Raw genomic sequence first — 19,194 nt, 5'->3', positions numbered from 1 at the left:
TGTTGCCATAGCAACTCCTTGGGTCATAAGCCAGTAGGGAGATGAGGCCAGGGCTGAAGCTGTGAAGGTGATTAGTCTTTTGTGTCTGTCATACTTAATTTAGCATCAGGGGGAAAAGGAAAATGACCCACTACTTTATGCCTCTATAAACACACATACACAAACATGCGCACACTAAATATCCTTGACACACATACACGCACCCCTGCTGCAAAACCAGAAATGAAAGATGAGAGACCATTTCAGGGGAGATTAAATGTACACTGTGGCGTTTAATCAGGACAACACACTGTCAACCTTATTCGAACGGATCCTACACGATCGATCGCATGTACATCACAGACTCAGCCTGAGTTTTTCTTGATGTCATCTAGGTGATAAATCTGTTGTGTTGCTTTGTTCCTAGTCGTCTCATGTAAGCCATCGTTAGCCAAACAAGTTTGAGGGTCCGCAGGTCAACCCGTGATGCACTCAAACACGTACACTGACTCCATAACAGCCTTATCCATTGGGCTGTGGCTAACATGACATCCTCAGAAGCCGCCAACTCTTGCCCACTGAGCCCCAGGAAGTAGACTGGAAGTGTGAGTGAAGACCTGTCCAAACTCTTTCAGAGACACACGCTTGAGTACTTTCGCTGGCACCTAGTTGATGTGACCCATCGCGGCTCACTGGCCCCTAGGGAGGAAGAAGAGGCTACCAGGGCCTGTCGTTGTTGGCATATTCAAGAGGTAATGCCCACTGTATCCATTCCACTCCCTGTTCTTCTCGTCATCCAGCTGTCCCCCGGGCCCTGGCAGCTGCACGCTCTGTCTCACCGGTGATTCAGCTGCGTGAGGTGGGCCTAGAGGGGCCTGCCTTCAGCTCCGGCCAGCATCCGCTGCTGCCGCCTCCTGTGCCCAGGCAGCCATGACCACCTCCATCCCCACCAATTCAGAGGAATACTAAAAACTCACCACCAGGTGAAGGGCATGTCCGGGACAGCCATTAAGTTTCTGACAGTTAATCAACATCTTACCTGTGTGCTTTACCTGGTTTGCATAGAAAAAGCTCTACATTGGCCAGTCTCCAAGCTTCTTTTATCCAGTTCACACAGGGCTTCATACAGTTTCCAGTACCGCAGATGCGGCAGAATGCACACCGGCACCTCGGCCACTGCCCACACATTTTGGATTGCACACCACCGTGCTGGTAATTGCTTTGTGCATGCAAATGGGGTATTTTTTAAGTGATAGGCTGCTCTTCCTGGCTTACCCCGTCAGCTAGCTCTGACATTAGCAATCCATCGCTGCAGGCTGGCAAATGAGTCCTCTGCCTCTCATCTGATTACTGCTTTCAACCTCATTCCTGCAGCAGAGACACAGCCATAAGGGGGAAGAGATCTTTCTTTTTTTTTCTTTTTTTTTTATAAATGATGGCAATAGTGAAAGTGTATGATTTTAATTTGATCTCGCCTGCCACCTCCATCCCCTTGTTTCACATGGTTATTCTCAGAATCCCTGACTATGAAGGGCTCAATTATATGTATGTAATGATCAGCCGTAATCAAGAAAGCACTAGGGGTTTTAGAAAGTAAGTGGGCATGACTATATAGTGCAGAAGGAGAGCGAATGTTTCGAGGTGGGCACATACACCTTTAAGTGGCCCTTGCATCATGTTTGATTGAGATCAGCCCTCCTCCCCTTTGATTGGTATGCCCACTCTCAAAGCTAATCATGGTTATCGTGGGCTGACTAAAGCGGTCATGCCAACAGTCTGCACAGGAGAGGTCATATCTCCCCATGCCCTTCTTCGTAAACAAAAGTGTTGGTTGTCAATCAGGACTTTCCATGCTGAGAGATGTTTGGAGTTATTTTTTCCTTCCCTCCACCTTTTAGATTTGCAAAAATCAGTATTGCACAGTTGCTTCTGACTCCTGTTTCCCTTTGAAAGTGTTGTAGAAAAAATTTAAGACTTTTATAAGGAAGAACATCTTGGTGGTGCATCTACCCGTGACTAATTACAGCATGAGGATGGGTAATGCTAACTAGCCAATTTACCCAGCGCTTGCCAACTATTACGACATAACGCACATGTTGGCTGAATATGAGGCTGAGTTTTCAGGCTTGTAAGGACAGTGTGTCGAGTTTTTTTTTTCCTTTCTTTTTTTCTTATTTAGCTCCAAAAATGTCAAGAGTATTTTAGTTTTCAACTTTAATTGCTTTTACAGACACATTTTTCTGCACTTTTTCCCACAAGCAGCTTGCTTTTGTGCAAGCTTCATCTTCACAGCAGCAGATAAATATCTACAGTGTAGCTCATCTTTTTGCTCATCATGTCCTGATTATGTTCTTTCTAATTTCTATGTGATAGTTGCCATTCAGCCTGGTAACTTGCTTACCTTCCCTGGAAGCCTTATTTGGTTAAATCCTTTCAGGAAGATGACTCTATCTCTTCCTTTAAAAAAATAGGGTGTGGATTATATGCGAAAGGCTGGCACTCTGCTCTCCTACCCGTCAGAGTTGGACCCATAAGTGGAGGTAATGGCCGAATCCCTGGAGAGGCAAAGACGGCCACAGAAGAGCCTGATCAAAGCCTGACGGCTTCCCGTGTTTAGTATCCTTCCTGACTGAGATGCGCTTCTGTCTACCTGTCACCCCCCTTTTTAATTGGCTGAAAGTGTGGGCCAAGATCACAAGCGGGCTTCCGTCAGCACAGCCCCAATTTTCAGGCTTGTCTGATCAGTGTAGATGTGTGTGAGCCACACTCCCACAAGTTTTTCCATTGGCCTGACGCTAATGAGAAGGTTCATGTTCTTCATTTAAATGTACATACACACTCATAAACATCAACACAAACACCATAAGAGAGGCCAGCTGGGAAGCCACACTCAATGCAATGATTTATTTCTTCTTTGCTTAGTGTGCTTTGCCCATTGCAGACTCCCAGATTAACCCTCTGAGGTCTGAGCTGTTTTCTGGCCCTGGAGGTGTTCTGACATGCTCTGACATTTGTGCTTATTTCTGTTACTTGTGACATTGTCATGGCTAAAGTCTTATTACACTGTATTTAGCACAAACTCTGCTACAATAATATATCAGCAGCATGTATGTAAAAGTTTGTAGTTTTGAGATAATGACATTTATGCGTGGTTTGTGAAAATACAAAAAAAAATTGTCACTGAAATAAGGCCATGAAACCCATACTGATTATTTCTTCACAAGACTTTTGAAAATTGTATCACGTAGCCTAGAATATTTGCTCCAAAACTATGTGAAAATCACCCTGACTGCTCATTCAGATAAGACAATATATTGATTTAAAATTTCTAAAACGTGTTTTGTGTGAGAAAGCCATATGCGAAGAGGCGTGATCATCTCATGAATATGTAAGGTTTTAACACCTGAGAAAGACAAAGACACTCCCCTAACTGCCCTATTAGGAGCTATCAGGCCCTGTCATTCAGAGCAACCTTGCACAAAGAATGAGGAGATTTAAAAAAGAATGGCTTTTAGATTGTTTGGATTTATTTACAACACAACATAATCCAAAAATACACAACAAATGACAAAAGAGCACATTGAAAACAATGATCCAAAGACCGAGACCTTTGTGCCATTCCTAAAAACATTGTACAGTACATAGTACTACATACCTTTCATTTCCAAGGTGTTTGATTTTCACTTTACCATGTTCATGTACAGAGGCTCATGTGAATGTTGAAGTCAGCAGGACTCAGTTGCATCTGGTCCCTGAAAGAAAAGAAAAAAAAGTGAACATACTGGTATCAAGAGAAACTAGGCCTGCACGATTTTGGGAATACATTTTAGATTTTTCTGGTTAAAAATGCTTTTTAAAATTCACAGAATACACACACACACACACACACACACACACACACACACACACACACACACACACACACACACACAAATGTTTCCAACAATATATAATATAATGAACACCATGTTAGTTGTGCCTTGTAGGCATAAGCTATGTGCAGTACTGCATAAAAATAATTATAACAATAACCTATAGCAGCCTATAAATCTTCCAAAAGATTTTAGTAACAATGCTAGAGAAAAATATATTGATTATCTTATGTTACTTCAAATGTTTCCATTCGTTATGATGATATGAAATGAGATAATAGTAAAAACATAAAGCCTAATGTTTGGTGCATTTTTCCTTTCAAACGCCAAAATATGATACATTCAAACGTGATCGCGCTCCAAAATATGATACATTCAAACGCGATCGCGCTCCAAAATATTAAACATTATGGTTATACATATCTATGTTTGAGCAGATATCCACAAACAGTAATTAACAGTAAACACGGGTCTAAATAGTATAATATTCACCATATATCTAGCAACAGTTCAACTGCAATGTGAAGTTTATGCAACAATACCATAAACTAATAAGTAATCATTTCTTACCTTACATCTTTCTTGTCTTCAAATCGCGTTCTTCTTCTTCTGAGGTAAATCCAATGTAAGCTCAGACGTGTCTTCCAAACTCGACGAAAAGCAGAGACTTGTGAAGTGTTTTGTGTTTGAGGTAACGAGGGCGTTCGCGTTCGCGTTCCATGTGGACGATTTGCATGTGAATCTCTTTTGCGCGAGTGGGCGTGGTCGAATTAAAAGTAATTAGCAAGCGTTTGAGATACTGGACATCCTGTTGGTTTTATACAAATTACTTAAACAGAGAATATTTGTTTTCAGTTTGAATCCGATCATTTAAAAGTACACACTTAAATGTGTATGAAGGTATATGGCTCATAAATGTGTGAGAAGTATTCGCTGAGTTTTGTTTCAGTTTATAGACGTGCTCAAGAAAAAAAAGTTCACCGCGACGGAGAGGCAGAACGCACACCCTGTTTATTTTCTTTATTTTACAAAAGCACAATGTTTTGATTTGATTGTAAGTGGACTCATACAAAAGCAGAAATATCACAGATTCTTTTTTTATATTTCTTTTTTCTGTATAACCATAAATGACGGAGTAATTTAAGTTTATTGTACTCAGTGTTGTGTGTAACGCGTTACAAAGTAACGCGTTACAGTAACGTAACTACTTTTTTGGGTAAAAAGTAGTGTAACGCGTTACTACAAAAAATTTGGTAACGAAACGTAGTTCCTTTTTCAATTCGGCGCAACGTTACTTTTCCCATGGATATATTTGACAGCGACACTGCCTCAGCTGCGCGCTTGATAGAAGAGAACTGTTGAGAACTGAAGAAAACGATTTAGTTTCATATTTATGTTTAAATTCAATTAAATAAAAAAATTGCGCAATATATCGGGAGACAAATGGAGTGTGGAGACATGATTTTGACCACTTTTTTTAAGTTTGTTTTTGTAGAAAACCTGTATTTAAAGTGAATTTCGTTTTGTATTAATTGTATCTTAATTTTAATCAATGTTTTATCAACCAGTTGGCTGAATTAAATAAGAAGTAAATTAAAGAAAACTATTTAGTTTCATATTTATGTTTAAATAAAATAAATAAATAAATAATTTAATCTATGTTGATTATATGAAAAGTGAAAAGCGTGAGTAAGATCATAATTTTGTGCAATATATCGGGAGATAAATGGAGTGGGCAGACATGATTTAGACCACTTTATTAAGTTTGTTTTTGTAGAAAGACTTTCTTTAAAACGAATTTCGTTTTGTATTAATTGTATCTTAATTTTAATCAATGTTTTACCAACCAATTAATTGCATGATTTTAATAAATAAGTAAATATGGCATGCAAAATAATCATGACGGCACCAGCGCGTGAACTGGAGCTCCTCTCCATACTGTAAATTAACCGAAACTCATAAGCTACTTGTCTCACAGACCTGAGAAATATATAGAAAGCTTGAATATGTGTACTTTAAAAAAAAAAAAAAAAAATTCTCTCAAAATCTCTTTTTTTTCTCCTACTCCCTTGATAGAGTGAGTCGTATGTCTGAAAACTAAGCTTATGTCTTCTATATCATTTTGTCCTATGTTATCAAGATGCGATTCGCACCCGTGTTAGAGAGCAGGGAAGCTTTATTGGCTGTTGCCGAAATTTAAAGTTCGGTGGATAGGGGGAGCGGAGCGGAGAGAAGTGGCGCGAGCACGCGGCTCATCGCGGAGTGTCGCACTCTACCCCATGATGCAGAGCCGGCTGAGAATAAAAGTTGCCGCACACAGCAGCGCCAATGAGAAGGACTTTTTTTCTTTTGAAATTGATACTATTTTTTATAATAAAGAGCACAAAATAATTACCTGTTAGCCTATGTCCTCCATTGTATAACTTTGTCTACATATTTAGGAACAGATATTGGGTTCTGCCAAAAGTCAAGCAACATAAAAGTAACGTAAAAGTAACGAGTAACGTAAAAAGTTACTTTCCAAACGGGGTAACTAAGTAAAGTAACGGATTACTTTTTTAAAAAGTAACGAGTAACGAGCAAACACTACTTTTTAAAAGTAACTTCCCCAACACTGATTGTACTACATTGTGAAGAAAATCCAGCAAAACGCGGGGGCGTGTTTGCCGACCTCAGAGGGTTAAACAGACCTGGCCAGGCTTCCATCTCCTCATCCTCCATTTTTCCTCAACCTGCCGCCCAGACCAATACAACAGAGACGTACTGATCAAGCAAAGATGTCTCTAGTCCACCATCTGCTCATTTGAATTATGAAGTGGTCCTCACATCTTCCAGACATACCAAGCTTTTGATACATTGGAGCTCTCCCATGAGCTTCTTTAAACAATTTTGGTCACACACACACCCACACATGTTGCATAGCATGATCCTTAGGCTTTATAAAATAAACCTGTCCTTATCCGGCTAACCGTGAATGGGTGTGATCTATAGCTGGGATGAGAGCCATTTAGCTGCGCTGGCAGTAGAGATGAAGCGGCTTGGCTCTTTTGTATTAGCGAAGTGGGCTAATACGAGGGCATGGATCTTGGAAATGAAAAAAGTAACTCTGGGGATGCATTTAACTGGCATAGAACAGCATGCTATAAATTTCTGACTTAATCAAATATTTCTAGGAGAGCAGAGTTCAGGTCAGCAGGGACCTCCACAGCCTTGCGAACTGGAAAAAAGATGTATGCGTCACATTTGCTAATACTATATGGATAACGCGGCCAAGCCCACTGCGCTTTATTTAAACATGCTCGCCCAGGCATGGTCAGGCATAAAAAATTAGAACGGCCTTAATAATCTTGACTGTGTTTTGTCTTTATAAGTACTTGCTTGCTGCAAATCCTCTAATTCATTCATGATCCCTAGTGTGCCTTTCAGAATTGATGTGAAGATGCGTTTTAAATTCCAATTTGAATTTAATTTGAATTGAGGTAGCAAGCAGGATGCAGAATTGCAATTTAAACTTAAATGCTTAAAGTTTGAACTTTGAATGTTGGCTTGACAAACCTATTTAAAAATAAATAAATAAAATACTTGACAGGCTGGCAGACAGACCAAATAATATGGTTGAAATGTTACATACACAAATTTGTATTTGATTTGTGTATTCCTCATATTTAGTTAACTTTTTGGGTGGGGGAAATATCTGAAGCGCAGGTTTTTATTTCAAGGCTTTAGGAGTCCTCGGCCTCTTCATTTTAACATTGAAGTAAGTTCCTGACATAACACATTTTGACATATAAAACATAACTATTGTGAGGCTAATGGCTAATGTGAGATCTAGTACCCAGCCGAAACCCCCATTTTCAGCCAATGACTAGAAGAGGATCAATTTGAGGGCTTGTTCTTCAAACTCTCCTCCACATATTTGTAAAATTCAGCAAATAAAGAAAGCCGATAACAAGGGGAAAACGCCTCACTCCTTTCTGATCTCTATTTAGATGTTCAAACTGCGAGCAGGCTGAAATTTAGATTTTGTCTTCCAACAAAAAGTACTTGCGCAATATGCCAACAGACATGTTAAAGCTGCCGTCGGCAAGTCTGGCAGATTGGGTCGATTAGCCAAAATGTTGAATGTTTACAACTCTCATGCCCCTCCCCACTACCAGCGAGCACCCTCCCATCGAGGTCGTGCTCGTCAGTGCGTCACTGTGCGTGTGTACCTGATTTTCTGTGAACGCGTCCGTCTCTTCAGCATCGATCAACACCATGGACTCGGAGGTAGGCTGCCCTGGCTAATCTAGACATAGATAGCAATAACCGAGGAATTGGAAGCTTGTTAGTAGATTTTCTCTCCGCCATCACGCTTCATGCAATCTCCAGGCGAACTTCAGGCGTGGCGTGTGCATGTGATATTAACGTGCGCGAGTGAGGGGGGATCTGTGGCGTGTGCACGACCTGTGATTGACAGTCAGATCTCACACCCCCCTGCGCTGATTGGACCTGATGAAGCGGGAGCGCTGGATTTTTGCAAAACAAATAACACGCTCCAGGTGGAGTTAGAAGCTCGGGTTTTTTTCTAAAACCACCTTATTTATGTTCTTCTGTCGGATTATAGTGTCGATTACACTGAATATGATCAAAAAAATGTTGCCGACGGCAGCTTTAATATCAAGCAAAGAGAGTGTCTATCCTGACATAGCTGACAGCACACTCCAGAGTTGCCTCTGTTTTTTCCTTGTGTCTGAAAAAGTAGCTGTGTCGCACAATGAAATATTCATGATCTGCACTTCTCTCCTGTTTGCTTTTCTCTCTGTGTTTGTCTCTGAGAAATTAGAAGGGAATATAGAGATTAGGTCACTTTCTGAGGCCGCAGAGTTTGTCCGGAACAACTAATGTCCCTCGACCAAATCTCTCAACCGCTGTGAGTTCAGAAATGCAAGGCCTACAGGTTCATTAAGGTGAATATATAGGATAGAGATCAGGAATTCTGTCTTTTATTATTTAGAAGAGTGCGTGAGAGGAACAAAAAATAAGAAAACTAGACAGATGCTAAAGAGAGAATAACTGAAAAGAAATGATCCATTCCACAAGTTCTGAGTATGTGTGTATCCATGTGCTTTTCAGAAGTTGGAACTGGTCTCTCCGTAGAGCACACAGCCATGTTTTCTGTTTGTTTGATTGCGCTTGACAGCAGCACTCAGTTCGGGAAACCAAGAGCCTCTGCATGCAGCTCCCGTGTTTGCTTGTCATATTAATTTGATGATCGTTGATGACAGAACGATATACGTGCTGGAATTGAGTAAAGGTAGTGGTGGATTTCGAAAGTAAACCTACCAAGCTCTATGTGCTGTGAAACCACTTTGCTGGAGCTGTGTTTTATTAATACTTCTCCAGCCTTAACACACCCATAAGAAATAATTCTCAAAAGTATTTGTTTTTCACAGAGGATACAACCTCCAATTAAATTCACACAACATTGCGAGGTGAATTGCGTAAGATGCCTGCGCTCGCTCCGTGTGCCGGTTTGTTATTTTCCAAACGTTGGATGAATGTCAATGCGTTCGAGTTGCTTGTTGTTGTTCCAGAATGGATCAATGTCAATGCATAATACAGTCCATCTCGAAACACAGTGAAAACATTCCTCCGTCTTCATGCTAAGTATCAGAATCTTCATCTGGAATGACATTTAAAGGTTGCTGGCTGACGGTGATCCTCCAGGAAGCCGTCCTCTCAGTCACACCTGTCTAAATCTGGGATTTCACCTTATGTGTGGGATGAGAGAGCAGAAGTACCCCTGATTTCTCCAGCTGATGGATGTTGTTGGTGCAAGGGTTAATCTGCTGCTCTTGTCTGCCTGTATAACCCTGGCCTTCATCTGTGTGCGTGTTTTATTCGTGAAGCGCTGTCAGAAAGAGGTTGGAGGGCGTTTTAGGAGGTTATGCTATGAGGGCAGCTCGTCTGCAGACATCACCTAATTAGGTGTGGAGACCTTCAAGACGGCTGCCCCTCTTTTGCTGCCTAACGAAAACACACTTAAAACCAGCATGAATTTCCATCAGGGTTGGGCAAAATTCTGAACTGAAGAATTGGCTCCCATTCAATTCATGAGTATGAATTTCAAATTCAGTTGGCCATGCCTCACAGGAAAGTTGAATTTGAATTTAAACTGCAATGATAGGAAGAGAACTTTACTGAATTCAAAGAAATTGAGTAATGCATATAAAAAAATGTTCCACCACCCTGATCCACAAAAGTTCTATCTATCTGTCTGTATGTCTTTCCTATCTATCGTTCTGTCTATCCTAGGGTTGTGCTGATAGACGAAAGAATAGTTTATTGACAATCGTCAGAGATATCGCTGATGGCTGATGCCAGTTACAAATTATTCTTTTAAATAATAATATTATTACTTAAATTATATTGGCCTATATAAAGTGAATAATTGACTGTGGTTTGAGACTCCTTCACCGGCATAACTCTAGTGCAAAGTTTGCAAATTGCATGTGTGATATCCACAGGCTCGCCTTTTGGGTGAAATATTTATATGCAATGACATTTTTTTTTTTCATCTCCAACTCTGTCTTTGCTCGTAAAATGATAGAAAAAGATTCTCATTTCCTGCGATAATACAATGAAGTAAATAAATAAATGAGTAAATAAACAAGTAATAAGTAAATTAATGATCAAATAAGTAAAGTATTGCACCCCAAGTTACAAGAATTGTATTGGCTCATGATAGGATGATATGACTATGGACTCCAGCAATTCTATCCATCTATCCGTTCGTCCGTTTATCTATGGAAGATATACAGGTTTAAATAGTTTGGTAGGGACACCATACTATGTTGGCCTTTTCAGCAGGGCTGCCCTTCAAGCTCATATATTCATCTTAAGAATACTAGCCATTGTGTTTGTGTAGACTCTTAAAGCAAAAAAAGTGAGTAAATAAAATCGAATAATAAAAAAAAGCCCCAGAGATTCCTAATTATATGTGCGGTGGCATTTCAGTGGGTAGTCCCACTGCATCTAGACACTGAGCCACAGGCCCAGCTCGCCACACTGAGAAAATGGCAGACAATCAATGGGTGTGCGGCCTATTACCATAGAACTCACTGACACAAATGTTAAGTAAGCACTTTGGGAGTTGAGTGTGTTGAATAGGTGGAATGGGTTGGTGTTTGCTCTGTATAAAAGGTGTTGTCATATCTTGGTCTGCAGAGTGAGCTTGGTCTGCGCTGTGGCAGATTTCTGTGGCATTTACTTAAAAGAGCAGCAGAGCTACCAAATTTAGTGTCTGGTGGAGACTATCCACAGGCTTAGAGCCAGAGCTCTTTACACGAGGGACCGGGAGACAGACCCTCAGAAGATAATGCACAGGAGATAGCACCCATATGAAAGAGCTTATTTTGTGCATGGAGGAAAGGCTGCAGTGATGTAAAGAGAAGAAAAATGAGGTGAAGAAACAAAAGATGCCTCTTTTACAGAGCATCATTAGTCATCCTCTCTGTTTTGGTATGCGGGTCATCGTAAATCAACATTGAAGAACACATTCAGAGAGGATGGACAATGCTTAAAATGCTAAAAATGGTTATTCAGAGCTGTAGCTTAGCAGTTAGCACACACAAAGTTTGTTTTTGGTGATGTGACTTGAAATGTTCAATTATTTTATTTATTTATTTCCATTTTAATTGGACCTATAACAATTAGTTTTTAAATGTGGAAATATTACATGTAGTCTCACCCATTTATTCTTTTTTTTTATTGGTTTGTATTGGTCAATCTTGAACATTTCATTGTACATGTTCATTTCCACAATTTTTACTAACTCTCACTTAAAGATCATCTTTAAAACATTAATAATTTAATAACACTGTTAAATATTATCTTTAGCAAATCAGAATGAATATCCATTTTTCATACTGTGCATTTTAATGTTTTTGCAATGCCTAAATTCACTGTTAATTTTTGAAACAATTGATTTTATCTTTTGTTGTTTTAATTCATTTAGACAAAATAGTTACTAATAAAATATTATTATAGAATATTTATTTGTTTATTGGCCATAACATGAAATTTATTATTGGCTTATTGGTATCGGATAGACTTTTTAATATCAGTACATCCCTAAAATAACTGTGGTCATTGAAACTGCATGCATAATTATAAAATAATTTTACATTTTGATTAATGTTTATAGTTTTAGAGTTAGCATGTCACACCGCATGATGGTTTATTTAATACATTGTGACATGATTATTGTATGTGTGCTATGAAATTGCACCAGCTACCTTGACTACAGGGGCATTTGAGCGTAATTTAGTTTTGTCATCAAGCAGAAAGGCCTCTGCTCAGGCATTCATTATAACAAGTTCCTTTAGTTGTCCATGTAGGCAGGATTTTCTCCAACCTAAGCAGTATTTCTAAAGTATTTAATATGGTATCAGTCCCCAGAATCAAATTACCCTCCTCACTAATGGCTCCCTCGTAGTTTGTGACCTCCAGTTGGAGACACTAACCAGGGATCAGGGCTGATCGCCTGAGCTGATAGAGACGATTTCGCCATTGAGGAGACTTTCTTTCTTTATGCTGCAGTGCGTTCTGTTGACACCTCAATGCACTTGAAGGGAAAGCATCAGTCTGAGAGCAGCAGTACCGCAGTGTCATTATCATGGATGGACCGTTCCTTCTGGCCATGACAGCACTTACAGTAACACAAGCTATTCAAACCAGCCCCTGCTGACTGTCTTCTATTATAGCAGCTATAGCATTTGCTATTCATTACAGTGGGCCGTGTACAGCGCTCACCTGTGCTCCACATCCCTCTGAATGAGCTGGGGACTTGGTTTCGTGTGATAAGAATTGTATTTACATACTAACCATGGAGGGAGGCTAGAGGCTAAAGAGTCACTCTGATTTTCTTTGGAAAAATTATCACTGTGTATAGCCTAGTCAGTTTTTGGTCTTTTGTGTTTAGTTAATATTTTGTCATATCAAATTTATTAATTTTAGTACATTTTACTCTCATTAAAATGGCATCTATTTTTAGTTGAATTATTTTTTTTATTTTTTTTATCATTTATATTTTAGACATTACTTTCTGTGTAAAAAAAAAATAACAATAACCTATTTTAATCATTTGCTCATCCACAATTAGTTTCAAACCTGTATGACTTACTTTCTTCAGTGGTACATAAAAGAAAAGTCACTTTTTAAATTTTTTATTATTTGTCTTTCCATACAATAAAAGTCAGTGAGGTCCAGTGATGATTTGGACCCTATTGACTTTTATTGTAAGGACAAAAACAGTTGAAACATTCTTTAAAATATTTGTGTTTCACAGAAGAAAGTAGGTCATGGGTGAGTAAAAAATGACCAAATTATCATTTTTGAGCAAACTTCCCTTAACCTTTGACCTAACAATGGGCTTTGTTTAATCCATTGGTTGTAAGAGTGTAAGAGAGGGGAGGGATTTAAGCAGACTTGAAAAGTCTGGCATCAGCAGAGAGATGGCTGATGTTTCACCAGAAGATCAATTTATGACATTTTACTCAAAGATTGCAAGGTCAAAAATTAATGAATGAATGAAACATATACATGGATGAATCGTTAATAATAAGATCAATAACTTTGAACAATTTCATCTGTAATTTAGTTGACGAGATTACACTGGCCACACATAGTATAAGGTATAGTGTACATCGCTATGTTGCATTCGAATTTGGTTGTCTGCTTTATCATTAATTGTTGGACTACCAAACAAACTCATTTTGCAATGCAAACTGTTATTTTATCCTTGACATCAGAAGAACTTTTGTAGATAAGCCAAGCAGCCAAAAAGTTTCCAGGTCACATGAGCGTTTGCCTTAAATCCGAGAGCTGACACTGCCAAATAAAAGATGGGAACCAATCTCTTCCATTAAAACCCCTAGATGATTGATAGTAATGTCTCTTGCCCTTTTAATACATACTCTTCAGCAATTTATCAAAACTTTCAAAGCAGAGCTGGGCTGTCTCTGCAAAGCATACACAAATAATTAATTATCCTTGAAACTGAAAAAGTGCTGTGCCAATATCAAATATTAATTTTGCTTTCTGTTATGAAATATACTCTCCATTACTTCGAGGGGTGTCCGTAAAGAGAAATGTATCAGCTTGTCTGAATAAATGAACGCACCGCTGCTCTGTTTTGTTAGTGGAAGTGCAGAATATGGGCTGATAGTGGATTTACACCTCAGACGTGGATGTATAAACACAGATGAGTGCTTTTTGTTTTTCTCATTTTGTTTGTGTCAGATCAGGGAACAGGGGGCCTATTGAATCTGCACGTCATACATCCGTTTGAGGAAGTGTCGCGTCCGAATGACTCTCACAAGGGCGAGCAAGGAGATGCGATGACTTCCATTGACTCATTGAGCCAATCGACTACAGTGGAGGAGTGTTTTAACATCACCACTCCTGCAATGTGGAGCCTGTGCATCGATCCGTGAGAGATAAAGAGAAGTGAATAAACTAGTGACATACTGTTTACATTTTTCTCACGCTTGTTTGGTAATGCAGTGTCTCACTTCTCCTTCAGTCTGTTTGTGTCTCCCGCACGGTATGCAGAGCACAAATAATGGATGCCGTGCTTAGGGCTCGAGTATTAATTGTCTCTGGTAAGATTTAAAGGCTTGGAGAAGGAGGCAGGAGGTATAGGCTCCTAATGCGGTCTACGGGAGCCAAGTCTGGGTGCATAACACGAGAGTATTGATTCAGGCCCCTCCTCTGTACCTTAATCAAATTGGAGCTCTATTTAGCAGTCAGGTCTATTATAGCACCAGTGCCTGCACTCTGAAATACATACCACTTTAGCTGATTTATGATGGGATTGTTGTCCTTAGGAGGCAACTCTGCAGAGTGGAGAATGTCATTTTTCATGTGCCTCATACAGTGTGGTTTGGATTGATGGCTGTTGATGGTGAGTTGTGATGCAATACGCGCTTAGAAATGCGGACGGACAGACTCTCTTTCAAAACACTGGCACGGGCACGCTCTCGTGACAGAAGCCGAGGGCACTTAAGGGCTTCGGGACAGCTGCCTCAGTCACCCTGTTGAGGTGGAGGCATCTGTGGGCTCATGCTTTGGCTGAAGATGTAGATATACATCAGGAAGCACTTCGCTAAACACACACATACATATTTCTATGGGCCAACTTAGCTAAAGGTGCTCTTCTCTCATTCCCTGAACCTGTTAGAAAGTTTAATATGGTTAAGCCTCTGATGCCTTGGTGAAAAGACCAGCACGTTTTAGGTGCTTTGCAAGAGATGACCAGCCATATAGACCCGGGGAGCCCTATCCTGTTCCTTGAGATCTATAAAGTTCAGCTCAAACCCAACTGAACCAGCTAATTAAGATCTTCATGAGCACCTGATAATTACAGACAGGTGTGTTGGATCAGGTTTGGATACTCTGCAGGTAGGTAGATCTCCAGGGACAGGATTGGGCACCACTGATATATAGACCATGCTGGTTCACTGTGGCATACAATAAATATTTTTTTACTCTGGTTTCTCTAGTTTAAATAAATGTACTCTTCATATTTATGTTGGTTTTATATGGTTTTGAGAAAAAAAATGGTAACACTTTACTCAAAGCCCCTATAAAGCTGTAATGCATTATAAAAGTATTTTAAATGCATTAATTATGTCTTATTACATGGCTCTGTGGAATACTTGATTCTGATTGGTCAATAGCGTTATCCTAAGTTATTCACAGATATCAACCGCTCAAAACAGATTTGGCTCATCTGGGTTACTGAAGTCTGAAGTCATCTGGGTTACTGGAACAGTGCTATACGCCTGTTAGGAACGTTTTTTTCTTCGTGGAAGTTTTGCATTTGGTGAGCTAATTAAATATTAACTCAGTCGAATCAATATTTTGTGTACAGTTATTTAATTATGCCATCCAGTATCGTGGACTCGTTCTTGTTTCATACTAAACGCAGCTGCTGCCATTTTGTGACTATTGTTTTGTACACTGTTGGATTATGAGATACAAACAGGTACGATTTTAAAACAGTTTAATCTGAAATCAATATATCTTATCCCCATAAATATTTATGTGACGAAATGCTGTTTAATAAGTGATATGAATGACTGTATATCATAGGCTATCTCTTAAATGTCCGTTTAGTTTGAACTTGCCGCGCTGCAACTGCTCTCTCCGCGGAAGTTTTGCGTTTAAAGACCTAATAAAATATTTCAACTCAGATCAATATTTCGTGTCTAATTATTTACTTGTGTGGCAAGTAGCCGTGTAATAAGCGGGATAATGTGCATCCAGCCGGTGGTTCTCTCAAAATAACCCCCTTCAGGCTGATCAAGGCCTCCTCATCATCCTGTCGGGGGTTATTTTGAGAGAACCACCGGCTGGCTGTACATTATCCCTTAAGCCTGGTTCACACGGGGCGATTTAAAAATTGTCGGCCGATTTTCCAAACCTGAGAGACCCCACACACGGGGATAAAAAATCACGGGTCTAACAGTTTTGGTCGTACAGTGTGTGGTGCGCAGCCACACGGCAAAATCAACACATCACACACGAACCGATTTGACTCCCGAGCATTCCCAGATCAGGCGGGAAATCGCGCAAAATACCTTGAGATCAAACGTGACTTCAGATTAAACAATCATGGCGGAAGAAGAGGATGCAGTGGCAATAGTAAGTTCCAGTGGTAGTTCCAAAAAAAACGTTATCAAAAGAAAAGGCGATGATCTCTGACGTCCACCGGACTTTCTGGTGCGCCATGCCGCCAGCTGTTTTGATTAGATTTCCCGGTGTTTCCTCGCGCCTCGTCACCTCGCTTTCTGATTGGCTACACTCCACAGTCCACAGGCTGCGTGCTCGGGGGACACCACACACGAGAAGAAATCGGGCCAAATAAATCCAACATGTTGGATATCCCCGATTTGAGATCGGAGCGGTCCCGACGTCCTTCCAAGCAGACGAGAGCAGCCTTAACACACCACACACGGCAGGAATATCTGATCAGATTATTTTACGATAATCGGAGCATCCTTAAGATTGTCGGAAGGGGTGAATCGGGGCTAAAATCGGCCTAATTATCCTGCCGTGTGAACCAGGCTTTACTTGTAATGCACCTTATAAAGCATTGTATGGTCTCATGAATTATTGTAACTGCAGTTATAATATTTGTTACTCCTTTAGAAAGTTTAATCCATTAAAACACATCATGACAAACAACCAATTTCAGATGTCAAGTCAAGTATATTTGTATAGCGCTTTTCACAATACAGATTGTATCAAAGCAGCTTCACAGTATTCAATTAAAATAATACAACAAAGTTTGTTTCAAGAGTAATTTATTAATTGATAAAATTTAATTAAATATCCCCAAAATATCCCCAACTGAGCAAGCCAAAGGCAACAGTGGCAAGGAACCGAAAAACTCCATCAAGTGATGTAACAAGGAATCTGCAAATACAATGTATTTTAACTTTGGTTACAATTATTTATATAGGTAAGCAATAAGGTTCGAGAGGCTGTGCTGTATCGTGATTAAGTCACGGCTGAAGGGCGTTGTAACCCCTTGCCCCTCACCCCCAGCCATTATTTATTCACGATACAGCACAAGCCTCGAGTACCTTATTGCTTTTATAAAACGGTTACCACACAATAAAAATTTTAAAGGCCAAAAATATGTATCAATGCAACTTTCATTAAGTAAAATCACTAAAAGCCTTCCTTGTGCTGGAAAAAAATAGTCCCTGACCTTGAACAGCAGCAGAAGTTACATTATTTCGCCATTAGATGGCGGCAAATGCTGTCTTTATGAGTGAGTCAGTCAGTAGAGAAGACTTTTATATTGAAAGGAATGAACTTGGGAACACGGAGAAGCAAGACCCAACTGACAAATGACTAGCATGTCAAGGCACAGGAAAACTCCTGTGGAAACATGTCAGGGCACAGGAAAACTTAAAAGGACAAGATATCGCAGCGTATTTTTTTATTACGAATATAGGACTGACCTGAAGGAAATGCTATATCTACTGTAAATGCAGGTACACTCGCTTACTCAATCTCTCACAATACTCAGCTCTATTTAAGATTCAAGGAACAATATCAATAAGAACATATTTCACGTTGCTAAGAGTGGTTGTGTAGTGATACATAGAACCGTTGGGTGAAGCGGTCATAGCCGTGTTTTATTATGAATAAAACACACCTATTGACCAATCAGAATCAAGGACTGGAACTAACCGTTTTATAATAATATAATGCACTATAACATACATTATAAATACCTTTTATAATCCATTATACATAAAGGCTTAAAGTAAAGTTTTACCAAAAATTTTTTTAAACCTTTTTAAATTCCAATTTAATGACCGTATCACAACCTGAACTAATCTTGACTGAATTACTTTGTTTTTCCTACCACATTATCCAAAATTGGCAGACAGAAGTTTTTCAAATATTTCTGTTTGGAATATTTGAAATTAGGCATTTGTTTACTTTTTTGTAAGATTTGCATGTATGAATTGCATTTTTAATGTATCATGAATAGGACAAAAAAGAGTCATGTCATTGCCAACCTGGAGCATTGAAATTAATGCTCATCTAAGCTAGTCTTTTCAGCAGGGACTCTTCCTCTGACAACTGTCCATTTGTCTCATCTGCAAATGACTCTGACTTACTCGTTCTTGATCGAAGTGTGCTTTTTGTCAGAACAGTTTACTTTTAGTTGTGCTAAGTCAAATTCTACATGTGTTGTGCATTCTGTTACACGATACCAAGGAGCTACTCAATGACACACCGAGAAATATGCATTTCGAAACAAATGTGGTGACCTTACATGAACTGCCATCTGGCCCTCGTTAATTTCACCTGTCCTCAGGGAAGGACGTAGATTACTGTGAAAACTCAACTGTCTGTCACCCCTGTTGCAAGGTTTCATTTAAAAGCCTTGCTACTTTCGACCCAAACATGAATTTCATTTGGCTGTCAATAGCATGAGCTAAAGTGCTTAATGTAACTGAGCTGTGTTTAACTTGACAAAATAATGTGTGAAATGGATGTTTCTGCTTCATGTTAACTTGTGATACAGCTAGCATTTTTTGGAGTGTGGCTGCAAATGAGAAAGGCTAGGTTAGGTGCCAGCTCTGGAGATTGGATAGAGCCTATATCAAAGAGGAAATTTATTGAAAAGGATGGATACTCAAAGACAGATTTAATACACATCACTAGTCTTTTCCATAAATTATTACTAAGGCTGCATTCACACTGCAGGGCTTAATGCTCAATTCCGATTTTTTGAAAAAAAAAAATTTTTTTGCAAGGCCGTTCACATTTC

At 39.5% G+C, this 19,194-nt stretch overlaps 1 protein-coding gene and 1 long non-coding RNA gene across 4 annotated transcripts in view; both read left to right on the top strand.

Moving 5' to 3' along the window:
• The window catches only part of cadm1a (cell adhesion molecule 1a), a 269,832-nt gene that overhangs the window by 142,050 nt on the left and 108,588 nt on the right, over positions 1–19,194 (top strand). The window lies entirely within an intron of this gene.
• On the top strand, positions 7,795–18,727 carry LOC309477751. Its single transcript, XR_014198691.1, has 4 exons — positions 7,795–7,930; positions 8,516–16,255; positions 16,964–18,555; positions 18,586–18,727. It is a non-coding gene; the product is annotated as an uncharacterized lncRNA (long non-coding RNA).

Source organism: Leuciscus leuciscus (genome assembly GCF_965113295.1).
Source record: "Leuciscus leuciscus genome assembly, chromosome: 16".
Classification (NCBI taxonomy): domain Eukaryota; kingdom Metazoa; phylum Chordata; class Actinopteri; order Cypriniformes; family Leuciscidae; genus Leuciscus; species Leuciscus leuciscus.
Note: the sequence above shows the minus strand (reverse complement) of the source record. Positions and strands in the feature narration are given on the sequence as shown.